Raw genomic sequence first — 14,164 nt, forward strand, 5'->3', positions numbered from 1 at the left:
TTCTCTACTAAAAATACAAATATTTAATTATGAATCACAGCTCCATTACAAGTGATACAGACCTCAAAGTAGATAGAGGCAGAGGGCCCTGAGGGAGGTGCTCTGTACACAGCTCCATTGTCCAAGTTATAGGCTTTAGAGATAGAGAAGAGGTGGAGGGCCATGAGGAGGAAGAGAAAAAGGAGATGCCGAAGGCTGTGAACGTGTTCTTCCTATCAAGTGCCCTGATTCATCAATGAAATGCGCGTACGCTCGACGCATGCACTTACGCGCCAGTCAGCAAGCTCTATTAGTGCGAGTCGGGCTTCTAGTGAACTGGCCTGATGGTTTCCTGCAAAGATGAGCAAAAATCTCGAATACGCCAATTAGAAAAAATACAGATATTTATTTCTGATATCACTTGCTATCTATCAAAAAATCCATATAAATTTCTGTATTTCTGTAAAAAAATACAGATAGTTAATTCTGATACCACTTGCTATGTATCAAAAAAGCCAATAAATTTCTGTATTTCTGTAAACAAAAATACAGATATGTAATTCTGATACCACTTGCACTCTATCAAAATAAACAGAAAAATGTCTGTATTTCTATAAAAGAAATACAGATTTTTAGTTCTGATACCACTTGCTATCTATCAAAAAAGCCAAAAAAAGACTGTATGTCTGTAAAAAAAAATACAGATATTTATCTTCTGATACCACTTGAATGCCATCAAAATTATCAGAAAAATTTCTGTATTTCTGTAAAAAAAAGTACAGATGATTCATTCTGATACCACTTGCTATCTAAAAAGCCATAAAAATGTCTGTATTTCTGTAAAAAAAATAGATATATAATTCTGATACCACTTGCAACCCATCAATATAAACAGAAAAATGTTTGTATTTCTGTAAATAATTACAGATATTTATTTCTGATACCACTTCCAATCTATCAAAATAAACAGAAAAATGTCTGTATTTCTGTAAAAGAAATACAGATATTTAATTCTGATACCACTTGAAATCTATGGAAATAAACAGGATAGTTTCTGTAAAAAAAAACTTAAAAAAAATTTCTGTATTTCTGGTAAAAAAATACAGATATTTATTTCTGATACCACTTGCTATCTATTAAAAAAAGCCATAAAAAACCTTGCTATCTAATCAAAAAGCAATAAAAATTTCTGTCCTTCTGTAAAAAATACACATATTTAGTTCTTAAACCACATGCTATTTATCAAAAATGCTATAAAAATGTTGGTATTCCCGTAAAAAAAAAATACAGATATTTAATTCTGATACCATTTGCAATCTATCAAAATAAACAGAAAATTTATGTAGTTCTGTAAAAAATTACAGATATTTAATTCTGATACCACTTGCTATCTATCAAAAAAGCCATATAAATTTCTGTATTTCTGTAAAAAAAAATACAGATATTTAATTCTGATACCACTTGCTATCTATCAAAAAAAGCCAGAAAAATTTCTGTATTTCTCTAAAAAAAATACAAATATTTTATTCTGATACCACTTGCTATCAAAAAAGCCATAAAAATGTCTGTATTTCTGTAAAAAAAATACAGATATTTAATTCTGATACCACTTGCTATCCATCAAAAAAGCCATAAAAATGTCTGTATTTCTCTCCAAAAAATACAGATATCTCATTCTGATAGCACTTGCTATCATAAAGGCCAGAAACATTTCTGTATTTCTCTCAAAAACATACAGATTTCTGTATTTCCGTAAGTGCCTTAATTCATCAATAAAATGCGCGTACGCTCAACGCGCGCACGTACGCGCCGGTTAGCAAGCTCTATTAGTGCGAGTCGGGCTTCTAGTGACCTCGCTTGCCGGTTTCCTGCAATGATGAGCAAAGATCCCGAATACGCCAATTAAAAAAATAATGATATTTAATTCAGATACCACTTGCTATCTATCAAAAAAGCAATATATTCTTTAAAAAAAATACAGATATTTACAATCTATCAAAATAAACAGGGAAATTTCTGTAAAAAAAGACTAGAAAAATGTTTGTATTTCCTTTAAAAAAATACAGATATTAAATTCTGATACCACTTGCTATCAAAAAAGCCATAAAATTTTCTTTATTTCTGTAAAAAAAAATACACATATTTAATTCTGATACCACTTGCTATCTATTAAAAATGCCATAAAAACCTTGCTATCTATTCAAAAAGCCATAAAAATTTCTGTCCTTCTGCAAAAAATACACATATTTAATTCTTAAACCACATGCTATTTATCAAAAATGCCATAAAAATGTTGGTATTCCCGTAAAAAAAATTCTCTACTAAAAATACAAATATTTAATTATGAATCACAGCTCCATTACAAGTGATACAGACCTCAAAGTAGATAGAGGCAGAGGGCCCTGAGGGGGGTGCTCCGTACACAGCTCCATTGCAAGTTATAGGCTTTAGAGATAGAGAAGAGGTAGAGGGCCACGAGGGGGAAGAGTAGAAAGAGATGCCGAAGGCTGTGAACGTGTTCTTCCCATCAAGTGCCCTGATTCATCAATGAAATGCGCGTACGCTCGACGCATGCACTTACGCGCCAGTCAGCAAGCTCTATTATTGTGAGTCAGGCTTCTAGTGAACTTGCCTGATGGTTTCCTGCAAGGATGAGCAAAGATCTCGAATACACCAATTAAAAAAAATACAGATATTTATTTCTGATATCACTTGCTATCTATCAAAAAATCCATATAAATATCTGTATTTCTGTAAAAAAATACAGATATTTAATTCTGATACCACTTGCTATGTATCAAAAAAGCCAATAAATTTCTGTATTTCTGTAAAAAAAAATACAGATATGTAATTCTGATACTACTTGCAATCTATCAAAATAAACAGAAAAATGTCTGTATTTCTATAAAAAAAATACAGATATTTAATTCTGATACCACTTGCTATCTATTAAAACAGCCATAAAAATTTCTGTATTTCTGTAAAAAAATACAGATATTTATGTCTGATACCACTTGCTATCTATTACCAAAGCCAAAAAAATTCTGTATTTCTGTAAACAAAATACAGATATTAATTTTCTGATACCACTTGCAATCTATCAAAATAAACAGAAAAATGTCTGTATTTCTGTAAAAAAAATACAGATAATTAATTCTGATACCACTTGCTATCTAAAAAGCCATAAAAATTTTTGTATTTCTGTAAAAAAAATAGATATTTAATTCTGATACCACTTGCAATCTATCAATATAAATAGAAAAATGTTTGTATTTCTGTAAAAAATTACAGATATTTAATTTTGATACCACTTGCAATCTATCAAAATAAACAGAAAAAAATCTATATTTCTGTAAAAAAATACAGATATTTAATTCTGAAACTAATTGCTATCTATCAAAATAAACAGGAAAACTTATGTATTTCTATAAAAAAAATACAGATATTTATTTTTAATACCACTTGTAATCTATCCAAAAGGACAGAAAAATGTTTGTATTTCTTTACTAAAAATACAAATATTTATTAATGAATCACAGCTCCATTACAAGTGATTTAGGCCTCAAAGTAGATAAAGACAGAGGGCCCTGAGCAAGGTGCTCCGTAAAAAAAAATACACAGCTCCATTGCAAGTTATACTCCTTAGAGACAGAGAAGACGTAGAGGGCCATGATGGGGAGGAGTAGAAGGAGATGCCGAAGGCTGTGAACGTGTTCTTCCCATCAAGTGCCCTGATTCATCAATGAAATGCGCTTACGCTCAACTCACGCACGTACACGCCGGTCAGCAAGCTCTATTAGCGCAAGTCGGGCTTCTTGTGAACTCACTTGCCGGTTTCCTGCAAAGATGAGCAAAGATCTCTAATACGCCAATTAAGGCGATTAGTTTTCAGCTGCGCGATTCAGATAGAGATGTTAACCTCAATAGTGAGGTGGTAGCAATTGATTAGCGCACACCTGTGACCTGTTCTGTGCGCATCTCCAGTCCATTTTACTGGTCAGTTTGAATCTTTAATGCTTGATTTTTTAAAGTGCTACTTTTTTATGTTACATTCTACTCAATCACAAACTTGCTTCATTTATAGCTACATTTGTTGCACTTCTTGTTACGTTTTCTTTTGCTTGCAACACTGCAAACTGCTGGATATATACTAAGTGGCACATTCAAGGATGTCATCACACAATAGTATGTGTAAAAAAATATGTGAACAAACATTTGTGACCTGTTAAAAATTTAATTGTGGTTTGACTTTAGAGAAATCAAATAATTTAGTAAAGGATTATAGGCAAACATGTTATAATACATGTATTAAGGAACATTTAGTGATTTCACTTGTGTGTGTATGTCAAAATACATTTAAATGTATAGAAATACATATGCATTTTCATTACTACTATTTTAATTGGACTGGTGTGTGTGTGTGTGTGTGGTAAATTAAGTAAGTTTGCTTGGATGGTATGCATTGATGTGATTTTTTGTAATCCTCATGATTGTTAGTTTCATCTGTTGCTGCAATGTTTTTGTGCCTGGTTTGTAATGCCAGTTTCTGAAGTTTAGCAATTCTCCAGCAATGTGTTGTCATTTTTTCCACAAGTATTGAGTACAAATGTCTGCATGGTTTCTACACCAAACTCCTACTTGAGCCCCCTCGTTGCTTTTGTCCCATTGGCACATATTGGTATTAGAATGTATTATGTACATAGTTCTTTTCTGAATAAATTGTCATGTTTTTTTTTTAGTCTGACATTTGCACTCATTGATTTGCCTCCACACAACTCTTTTCATTTGTAGTTGTGTTATAGGTTTGTTGTCATTGTGCTGTGCTGCCTGATCTTAGCACTATTGTATACAATATTGTCCTATCAGATCAAGGACATCATCATCATCATCAACATCAGAAGAGACAGTTTCCCTGTATGTGCCGAAAGAAAGCAGCGGCCTTTTGGAGCCAGTTTGAATTGGCTGGTCTGGCTCAGAGTGTTCCGGTGAAAAGTAAGTGGGGGGAAAGCCTGTGAACTGACTCTCTTCGTCAGATGAGTGAAAAAACTGAGCATCTTGAAGGAATGCTTGTAGCTCCGCCTCTCCAACCCCTCGGTGGAACTCCTCTAAATACTGCTGTACACAAGACTTTCCAGCCGCTGATGAAGAACTAGGAGTAACAGGTGTATCATGGACTGTTTGGGACACCTGTAAGCCTTTGTCTGGGACTAGGATGAAGAGGGGGTACAATCACTTGACCCAGACTGGGTCTTGTACTCCACTACCTCTTGTTCATGGTGTGGTAATATTGGACACCCACCACCAACAGCAGCGCTTTTTGTTCTTGGGTCTGCACCTAAAAACAAACTCATACTGCTTTGCTTGCCACCCCTGCCAAAGCTGCCCTTTCTTTTTTGGCCAGTCATTGTAGAAATTTTTTCTGTGGTCTGACACCCTGCAAAATACTTTGTAGCTAATATGCTTCACAAAGTAAGTGGAGAAAGTAAGTACAGTAATACACTGCGTCTGTGTGTCTGTCTCTCAGTACAAGTGTTATACTGTGCACACAGTCAGGGAGGGTACCCTGCCTCTGGCTGCCTGTATGTAACTAACAGTGAAACACTCTACCTATCTGAGTACTATAGATTTCAGGATTGCACCAAAACAGTACAACCCAACAATCTATCTGACTAATAGTGTGAGTGTGACACAGTCTAAGTAAAGCACTTTTTTTTACTTTGACAAAGCAAGCCAAGCAGCACAAAAAGGTTGTGATGCTAGCAAATCTCTGTCAGGAGTAGTAAATGCATGCATGCCCTGGCCTTATATAGACCAATGGCTGCCAGTGTGGCATGCAGTGACAGACAGCCAGTCGGCTGCCTGACACAACAAACATAGAGGGGAGCATCCCTGCTGTTATTGGAGGGCCCTAGGCATTATGGGGGGAGGTCCCTAGGCTTTGTGGGAGGGTCGAATTCGGGGCTTTGAATCCAACAAAATTTGGGTCGGGTCGACCTGAATTCGATTGGTCATATTCAGTTCGAAGGAACTGCACTGAATTAGGACGACCCAAATTCGAACAACAACACTAATTTTAACCTCTTTTAAGTTAAGGTTTTCAAACGATGAAAGTGATGCTTCATTTTTATATGCTTGGAATGCTCTTTTCTTGTTCCTTATGGCTTTTTTAACATCAGCTATGAGCCACATAGGTTTTAATTTTATCCTCTTAAACTTATTACCTATTGGAATATATTTTTCAGTATGCTTTTGTAGAACAGACTTGAAAGAGTCCCATTTCTGTTCAGTGTTCTATGAGGACAATATTTTCTCCCTGTCCAAGTCACAGAGAGTCCCTTAACAATGGAAAATTTGCTCTCTAAAAATAAATGTTTTTTTCTTTCCTGATTTTGCTTCCTGTTTACAGCTAAGATTAAATTAAATCATATTATGGTCACTGCTACCCATATTCTTTTTTACATGCACAGTTGACGTAAGCTTTGCATTGTTAGAAAGAACTAGGTCCTGTAATGCGCCTGGGCACACAAACCACGACCAACTCCAGATACCCTTAAATCAGGCTTTATTCAATATCATACAGCACAGCAATGGTGAAGTCCAATAAAGCGAAGTACAGGAGGATAAGGCAAATGCAGGTCAAGAACAACCCGAAGTCAGGGCAGGCAGCATGCAGAATGGTCAATAACAATCCGAGGTCAGGGCTGGCAGAGTTCAAGCAAGGTGAGTTTCAGACCAGGTCACTAAGGTAATGACAAACAGATAAACTTTAAACCACATAGAGACACACCCAAGCACACTGTGTTAACAGAGGCTATAGCGGGCAATGGGGTGATGGACAGGCTCTCCTTAAATAGCCAGGATGACCAATCACCTTGCGCCACCTGGCACTGTCTGATGGGAGACTGAGTAAATCCCCTGCAGCTGATTGGCCTCAGGGAATTCAAACTAACTATGTCCCGCCCTGGGGCGAAGCAGCCGAGTGCCACGCCCTCGGGGGGTACAAGAGGGACGCATGGTAACACGCGCACCTCTTCCCACAGTACCCCTAGGACGTCCACTACTTTGCACTTGCACAGTGCTGGGAGCAGGAACCACATTCAAAGGGATGCAAGGGCTGCTGCCTGGCTGATCAGTAATTAGTCCAGGGCGGATCCCTCCGCCTGCAGAGACAGACGAGCTGTGAGCAGAGGAGCAGCCTTGGTTATTATGCTGCTTGCTACTGAGGGGTCTCCCTCTGTGGCTGGGAACCCCAGGGACACTGCAGGCTTGCAGGGCGGGTAAGTTCCTTACAGGTCTAGCAGAATATCATTTCTAGTTGGGGCTTCTATAAACTGTACCAAAAAATTATCTAGTATTAAATTCACAAATTTCCTCCCTTTTGCTGTTTCTGTAGTGCTGTTACTCCAGTCAATGTCAGGGTAGTTGAAATCTCCCATGATTAAAATACCTCCACTTTTTGCTGCTTTTTCCATCTGTGCTAGTAGTTGATTTTCTATTTCTCCCTTAGCACTGGGGGGCCTATAGCAGACTCCAAAAATAATTGTGTGTTATTCAACCCCACATTTAGCTCCACCCATAATGCCTCAACCTCATTGCTTGTTCCATCCGCATTTTCTTCTTTCACATTCACTTTTAGATCAGTTCTCACATACAGACACCACCACCATTTCGTTTGACTCTGTCTTTACGAAAGAGAGTATACCCAGGAATATTGAAAGCCCAATAATGCTACGAACAAAGCCAGGATTCAGCAATGCCAACTAAGTCATAATTCTCCTCTCTCATTAGGTGCATCCAACTCCCCTATCTTGTTTTCTAGACTTCTAGCATTGGTGAAAAGGCTCTTTAAATCATTGCTGCTTTTACCAGGATTGTTTGCCAAATCCTTTTGTTTTCAGTACAACTAGTACTGCACAATCCAGTGTTTGTTTGTAACATGGGAAGCTACATACATTTATCCATAATCCTGCTGCCAACTATCTTCACTAGTGGCTGACCCCTGACTAACCTTTCTGCCACCTTTTTTACCTGTCCCACCAGCAGGCCCGCCTATCATTTAGGTGCAAACCATCTCTGGCATATAGGTTGTACCCAAATAAAAAGTCAGCCCAGTGCTCTATGAACCAATGCCAGTGCTCCCAAACCCTTCCCTTTTGCACCAGGACATGAGCTATGCGTTTAGCTGTCTAATTTCCCTCTGCCTTTCCTGCGCGCATGGCACAGGCAATATTCCAGAGACTATAACCTTGGAGGTCCTTTCCTTCAATGTGAAACCTAGTTCTTTATACTGATTTTTAGGGATCCTCCATCTTCCATCTATCTTGTCATTGGTTCCAACATGGACCAAGACAGCTGGGTCCTGTCCAGCCCCTCCCAATAATTTGTCCACTCGGTCCACCACATGTCGAACCCTGGCACCAGGGAGACAGCAAACAATTTGATTAAAGGGATCCGGGCGACAAACTATTCTATCCATCCTCCTGATCACAGAATCCTCCATGACTACCAATTGTCTTTTCCTTCCTGCATTTTCCTCCCCACCACTACTATATGTGCTGCTCTCCCAGCTGTTAGGGGTAACAGTAACATCTAGGGTTGCCACCACTGGATCTGCCACCTGCACATCTTCACATAGCCTTGCAAACATGTTGGGGTGCTCAAACACTCCTTCTAGTTACAGTAGGCCAACTTCCTACATGCTCATCCTGAATAACCCCTCCACCCTCCACATCTAAGCCATTAACTGCCTTCTCAGTGAGCAGGAGACCCCTCTCAAGGTGATTGACTGATCTCAGTGTTGAAATGTGCTTTTCCAGCTCTCCAATGCGAGATACCAGAAAGGCGACTTGCTCACATCTTGAGATCTGCAGATACTGAGTGACATTCTACTTTCATTGTGAAGAAACTGCATACATAACAAAAACTTTATGAATTTCTAGGTATGAATGCAACTGAAAACAATCACAGTTAATGAAGCTAGTTGAATTAGCAGTTCCAGAAAATAGCCCCTTGGCACATGCTGACCCAATCTTATTCTAACCACCACTAATAGCACAGAAGCACAACATGGCTGGTATGTACAGTGGTTTTCTTCCAGTTTTCTTTTAGAAGAAAGAAAAATAAAGCTCTTTTTTATTATTATTATTATTATTAAATAATATTGATAAACAGGATTTATATAGGGCCAACATATTATGCAGCGCTGTACATTAAATAGGGGTTGCAAATGACAGACTAATACAGACAGTGATACAGGAGGAGAGGACCCTGCCCCGAAGAGCTTACAATCTAGTAGGTTGGGGAATTTACACACAATAGGATGAGAGATATGTAGTGGTGGGAAGTACTGACGGTTTCAAAAGACAAAAGAAGATGGGTAGGCAAGTTTGAAAAAAATGGGTTTTGAGTGCTCTTTTAAATAAGCAGAAAGTAGGAGCAAGCCGAATAGGAGAGGGAAGACCATTCCGGAGAGTTGGGGCAGCTCTAGAGAAGTCTTGTATCCGTGCGTATGTTGAGGTTATGAGTGAGGACGTCATTAGAAGGTCATTGGCGGAGCGCACAGAGTGGCTGGGGGAGTATTTTTTTACTGGGTCGGAAATATAAGTGGAACAATAACTGTGGAGGGATTTGAAGGCAAAGCACAGGAGCTTGAATGTGATTCTAAGGTGAAATGTAGTGTGGAGATCTGCAAAGAGATGCAGCGGAAGAAGAGCGGTGGGAAGAATGGATGAGTCTGGCTGCAGCATTCATAATGGATTGTAGAGGAGAGAGTCGGGTTAGTGGAATACCAGAGAGGAGGAGGTTACAGTAGTCCAGACGAAAGATAAGAGCATGTACAAAGAGTTTGGTGGTCTCAGGAGCCAGGTAGGGGTGGATTTTGGTGATGTTGCGTAGATGAAGGTGACAGGACTTGGAAATGTTCTGAATATGGGAGGTAAATGAAAGGGCAGAGTCAAAGGTGAAACCAAGACAATGTGACTGAGGGGAGGGCCAAAAAACAGTGTTGTTAACAGTTAGAAATATGTCAGGAGGAGATTTAGAATTTAAGGGAGGGATGAAGAGTTTTGTTTTATCCAGGTTGAGTTTCAAAAATCGGTCAGACATCCATGATGAGATGGCTGACGGGCAACATGAGACCTTATCCAGGACTGAGGGAGACAAGTCAGGAGTGGACAGAAAGATTTGAGTGTCATCAGCATACAGATGGTACTGTAAGCCAAAGGAGGACATGAGACTACTGAGAGAGGAGGTGTACAGAGAAACAAGAACCGGTCCAAGAACTGACCCTTGGGGAACACCAACAGGGAGGAGAGTGGGCGAGGAGGAATTACCATTGAAAGAAATTTCAAAGGAGCAGTCATACAGATAGGAAGCAAACCAAGAGAGAGCAGTGTCACTGATACCAATGGAGCCCATGATTTGTATCGGAAGGGGGTGATCAACAGTGTCAAAAGCTGAGCAAATATCAAGGATAAGGAGCAGGAAAAAGTTGCCTTGAGACTTAGCTCTGACGAGGTCATTGGTCACTTTAGTAAGGATGGAGATGATGAGAGAAGAGACTTCGTCCACAGTAACAGGGCTGAGGGAGGCAAATGATGATTTACAGGTGGAAGGGGTGGGTATGGTTGGAGTGAGCTCACTGTTAAAGCTTTGTAGCTTGGCTTTGTAGTCCATGTCAGCATTGAGGCAAGATTTTCTCCACTTATGCTCAGCTGCACGAAAAGTCTTTTGTAGCTGTTTGGTGTGATTGTTGTGCCAGGGCCAGGGGTTGGCAGGGTGGAGGTATCGGAAGGTGGCAGGGGCAACTTTATCCAAAGCCAAGGAAGGAGAGTGGTTTAACAGGGTGGCAGCTTCATCTGGGGAGGTTATGTTGGAGACAGCAAGGGTTAGGGACGCAAGGCAGTTTGAGAAAAGGTTGTAGTTAAGGTTACAAATATCTCTCTGCCCTTGACCAGGTTTGGGATGTGGCAAGGGGGGGAAAGCTTTCAATACGTTGAAGGTGATAGTGTTGTGATCAGAAAGGGAAAATGGTGAGTTGTCAAGGAGGGTGAGGTTGCAGAGTTTTGAAAATATCAAGTCTAAAGTGTGTCTGGCTATGTGTGCGGGGCCATTGATGTTCTGAGTGAGTCCAAATGAGGAGGTAATGGAGAGCAGTTTGCCGAGGAGGGAAGGTTGGGCTCATCCACTGCAACATTAAAGCCTCCAATGATGAGGATGGGCAGGTGATGGAAAAGAATGTGTGGGAGCCAGGAGGCAAAGTTATCCAAAAATTGTGATACTGGGCCAGGGGGGCGGGAAACAACAGCAACAATGAGGGTTAAGGGGCTAAAGAGACAGAGTGGACTTCAAAAGTGGTGAAAATGAGAGAGGGTGGGGTAGGAAGTACAGTTAGGTGAGAGAAGGAGACCCACACCACCCCCTACTTTGTCACCAGGTCTAGGGGTATGTGTAATGTGCAGGCCTCCATAGGAGAGAGCAGCAGCAGAGTCAGAGGAGGAAAGCCAAGTTTCAGTGAGAGCCAGAAAGTTCAGAGATTTAGAAATGAGAAGTTTGTGTATGGAGGTTAATTTATTGCCAACGGATCGGGCATTCCATAGACTGCCAGAGAGAGGGGAAAAGAACTTATGGGTAGGGTGAATGGGGATGAGGTTAGGAGAAGGAAGTGTCTTGCTTAGAGTATATGGAAGGGAGAGGCTGTGTTGGGGACCAGGGCTGGGTGAGATGTCACCAGAAAGTATCAGAAGAGAACAAAGGTGCGGGAGCACAAACAGAGAAATCAGGGGAGTGAAGAGAGAGACAATGAGTTTTTAGACTGGGGAGGACAGGGTTTATTGCCAACAGCAAGAGAGCAGGGTAAATATTAAACTTTTACAGATAATTGCAAACCATATGCATACATTAAACAATATGACAAACTGAAGACCAAGAGAAGCAGTCCAGTAATATGGGTTCAAGTGAGGCTTGTAAACTTGCTGAGTTCCAGGAGTGGGATATAATGATTCAGTCAAAGAGATGGTTTGATGAAATACCAGTTCAGTATCGCAGCATCAGAGGATGTGTTGGAGAACAGGTGAAAAAATCAGTCCAAAGGCAGAAGATGGGAGAGGCAGAGTAAAATAGTATGTTCATATCTGTTCCAATTCCTGTGTCTATTCCCTGGACTAATTCCGATTGCACTTATATTTGGCACTTAAGATTTGGGCACGTGACCAGGGTCCCAATGTGACCTTGCCTGTTGTTTAAATAGAAGTGCTTTGGGCCCTGATTATGAATGTACAGCTCTTCCTATTAACTGCTCCAAACTGACCCTATCTAACTTGTGTGTACACAAAGTGTATTTTTTTCCCTAATCTGATCTACCCTATAAACTTTATCAAATTACCCTAAACCCTCACCTGTAGGTGATCAATGAACATTGCAAACATGTTTAGAAAACTTTTCTGCAAAACAAATTGGAAATAATCCACCATATCTGGAAAGGTTCAGACTGATCCAACTGATTCAACATATCTTAACACACAATAGTTTCATTAGGGGTAAAGTGCTTTATGCATGATAAGGTGTGTTGGCTGTCCACTAACTTTCAAGAAATGTCTAATTTAATGCACATTATTGTGCAGTATTACACGTTGTAATGCAATGCACTGTAATGCGATTAGTGCCTAAAATTTCACCTGTCTCTTACTACTCCTGAAGAAATCAGTATACAAGTGACATGGGCAAATACATTTAAGGAGGCATTATTTACAGCAGAAGTGTACAGAACACTTCCAAGCTTCCATACCGATTTATTTTTTCCAGTTGCAGAAAAATTTGGTAACTAGAGATACAAATGAAGAGGTAATTTTAATAACATTACATTCCAAAATGGCATGTTTACCATTTTTTAAGCTTTATTGATTACTTAATAAATCTGAATTTTCTTTTAGGACCTCTTTAATAAAGCTCACTTCTGTTAAATGCTTGTTGCACGTTTTCTCTGCATCTGCTCTCAACCCTATTTTTACTGCTTAGCAATTTGTGACCAATTAATTTAGGTTGCAAGTGTTCTGTGTTTATTTTTCTGCAATATAAACATAAACAAACCCTGAATGTCATATAGTTACATAGTTTTTCATGTTAAAAAGGCAGATGTGGAGTTCAACCAATAGACAAATATATAACAAAAATCTATACCCACAAAGCCCTTTTGAGGCCCTGGTCCAGCAATAGTATTAGCTAGATCTAGCCACTCCCCCAATCTAACACTGCGCTCTTCGCCTATAGCAAGCCCCTGCTCAGCTTTGGGAGGCTAGTTGCCCCATTCCAGCACACCTCTGCACAAAGGATTGTGTCTGGTGAAGGACTGATAGAGGACCAAGAGCTCACAGAAAATACAGCACCAAGATTTCAACAGAGACACACGTTCAGAATACTGAGCCAGAGATAATACATGAGTAGCCAGTCCACCAGACAAGGTATCTATGGGAAAATACAAAAGCAGAGTCAGGGTTACAGGTGAAATCTCACTGTCGGGAAATAGGCAGAATCAGCAATAATAAATCCAACAAACAACACACCAGCAGCAGATCAGCCCAGCTTAAAGCTACTATAGGCACTGGTGACTGTGAGCAGAAAAGTCATAAAACCCTATCAGCCAAATGGTAGTGCAGGATTGAGCCAGGAATTAATATGCTCCTAAATCCCCTTCAGCTGTGCACATCTTTAATGTGTTAGCTGGGGATGCCGAAGAGAAAGTACTGGCTGTATGGCTAAATGACAGCAGGAGATGCTCCTATTTCCTTGTTCTCCTTGTTGCTGCAAGTGACATCACTGGACAACTTAAATAGAAAGAGATACTGTGGTGGCGCACAGCACAGGATCGCTGGCCAATAAAACATCTCCTAACAGCACCAAAACAGCATTCAATCCAGAAGGCAAAAAGTATGTAAAAAACATAGTTTAATCTTTTCTAAAAGTAATAAAAAAAAAACACTAAAAAAACTAAAAACAGTTTTTAGTTATTAAAACTTAATTCACAATTTTCACAGTTTACAGCTTACTGTAAATTCCATATATAAAGAAAAGGACTATTTTGAGCCTTAGAATAAGAAAAAAAACTCTATATGATTATTATTACTAACAACAGATGGTGTCGTCATGCAATGAGGTGAAAAAAGCAAAGGCAAGATAATAGAAAAAAAAG

General features: G+C 39.5%; 1 protein-coding gene across 1 annotated transcript in view; it reads right to left on the reverse strand.

Moving 5' to 3' along the window:
* Nucleotides 1–13,237: 13,237 nt before the first annotated feature.
* C10H10orf71 (chromosome 10 C10orf71 homolog) overlaps nt 13,238–14,164 on the reverse strand; it is a 123,783-nt gene continuing 122,856 nt past the window's right edge. Inside the window, exon 4 of the transcript XR_011922443.1 lies at nt 13,238–13,440. The gene's annotated coding sequence lies outside the window, so the exon portion shown is untranslated. The remainder of the gene's footprint in view (nt 13,441–14,164) is intronic.

Source organism: Pyxicephalus adspersus, chromosome 10, assembly GCF_032062135.1.
Source record: "Pyxicephalus adspersus chromosome 10, UCB_Pads_2.0, whole genome shotgun sequence".
NCBI classification, from domain to species: Eukaryota; Metazoa; Chordata; class Amphibia; order Anura; family Pyxicephalidae; genus Pyxicephalus; species Pyxicephalus adspersus.